Below are 2,275 nucleotides of genomic sequence, written 5' to 3'. Positions count from 1 at the left end.
GAGCTTGTGGGCCCTCCCACACCGGAGGCAGTAGGACAGCCATCTGTCGGGGATGCTTTAACTGGAGTCTTGCACTGAACAGGGAGTTGGATCAATGGCCTTCTAGGCCCCTTCCAACTCTACTATTCTATGAAAGAGGAAAGTGCAAGCACAGGATTGCAGCTAAACATTAAAACAAAAATCATAATTACAGAAGCATTACAGAACTTTACTGTTAACAATTAAGAAATTGAAACTGTGAAAGATTTCATATACCTTGGCTCGGTCATCAATTCAGAGGGAGACTGCTGCCAAGAAATTTGAAGAATACAGAGACTCGGAAGGGCAGCAATGAAGAAACTAGGAAAGATCATCAACTAAAATGATGTTTCACTGGAGACCAAGGTGAAGATCATCCACACTATTGTATTCCCAATCAAAATGTCTGGCCATGAAAGATGGGCAGTGAAGAAAGCTGAGAGGAATATGGATGTTTTTGAAACATGGTGCTGCAGAAAAGCTTTGTGAATACCCTGAAGCAACGGAAAGGTGAGCAAGTGGGTCCCAAATCAAATCAAGCCAGAGCTTTCCCTGATACAACTGAGGCTCTCATACTTTGGGCACATCATGAGAGGGCAAGACTCCCTGGAGAAGACAGTCATGCTAGGGAGAGTGGAAGGCAGAAGAAAAGGAAGACCAGAGCTCTGAGACAACTTGACAGCACATAACAAAAACATGGAGTAATGACAGGAAGCAAGGGTGGAATGTGTCAAGAAGTACATGCCAGCCTGGAAAAAGTGCAGGATTCAGAAGTCCTGCTCTTTGATCAGTGGGAGCTGGCCCATACAAACCTCTTTGCTCCTGCATTTTCAAGCAGGTAGATCATTTTCCCTTTTCAGACTTTCTGATAATCAAAACATGACTTGAAATTTGCTCTCAAAAAGGAAGGAAGGAAGGAAATGGATTTCAGAGGTTCTTTTAGTATGTATTCTCTGAATATAGAATATCTTGTTGTTTGCATGCTTATTGACATATGTAGAAATAATGGACTTTCAGTTTCACAATTAATACTATTGTGTTATTTGTGTTTATTGTAAGTACAGTGGTGCCTTGGCTCATGAACTTAATCAGTTCCACAATTCTGGTCATGACCCGAATTGGTCATGAGCCAAGTCAAATTTCCCCATAAGGTTCAATGTAAATAAGGTTAATCAGTTCTTTACCATACGTTTATATTATACATAAAGGACGTCATGTAAAAGTTTAAAATAAATAAATAAATATGTATTTTTCTTTCAACTCCAAAAATACAGTATGAGCCACATCCCAGGGCTGCAGGCCAAGCTGCGGCCACCTCACTAAGCCCGGCAGCAGACACAGCAGGGAGAGGTGGTCCCTCTCCTCCCCTCAACTCGGCCCACGGAAAGCAGCCCCTACCAGCCTCCTCGTAGCCCTCTCCCAGCCGGGGGGCTGTCCCACTCCCGCCTCTCCAGCCTCCCGCTCCTGCTCCCTCTCCTGGAGCCTGCGAGAAGACCTTCCTCCAAGTCGGAAGTGGGGCAGCCGCGAGGATCCGGGAAAGCGTCGATGGAAGTGAGCACGCCCTCATGGCTCCCCCTTGTGGTGGGTGGGGAGAAGGTATTGTTTGGAGTGTTTGTGCAGGGAAGACGGGCGCAATTACGATCGTCACCCAATGCGGAGTTCACAACCTGAGACAATTTTTTTCTGAAAATTCTGTTCGTGACCCGATTTGGTTGTGAACTGAGGCGTTCATGAGCCGAGGTACCACTGTACATGCTTATAACCACACAGAGAGCTTTGGCTATAGGGTGGTATAGAAAATAAATAAACAAACAAACAGACATGTTTCTCACTCACTCACATACATGCATAATATATACCATATTTTTCGCTCTATAAGACACACTTTTCCCCCCTCAAAAGTAAGGGGAAATGTCTGTGCATCTTATAGAGCGAATGTGTGTGTGCCCGACGCCCAGGACGCTGCCGGTCTGCACCACGTGGCACCTCCTGGCCGGCACGCGCTCGGCTCGCCCTGCTCCGCCCCCCCCTCCGGTGCAGGTGAGAGCTGTGCCGCTCAGGGGGAGCAGTGCGGAGGAGGAGGAGCCGCAGGCTTTAACCCGCCGGCCGCACGGAGAGACGGACTGCTCACCCCCACCACCCGGGAAGACCTGCCGCGGAGGAGGAGGAGCCGCAGGCTTTAACCCGCCGGCCGCACGGAGAGACGGACTGCTCACCCCCACCGCCCGGGAAGACCTGCCGCGGAGGAGGAGGAGCC

This window comes from Varanus komodoensis, unplaced genomic scaffold (genome assembly GCF_004798865.1).
Source record: "Varanus komodoensis strain SLA01 unplaced genomic scaffold, ASM479886v1 scaffold23, whole genome shotgun sequence".
Lineage (NCBI taxonomy): Eukaryota > Metazoa > Chordata > Lepidosauria > Squamata > Varanidae > Varanus > Varanus komodoensis.
Note: the sequence above shows the minus strand (reverse complement) of the source record.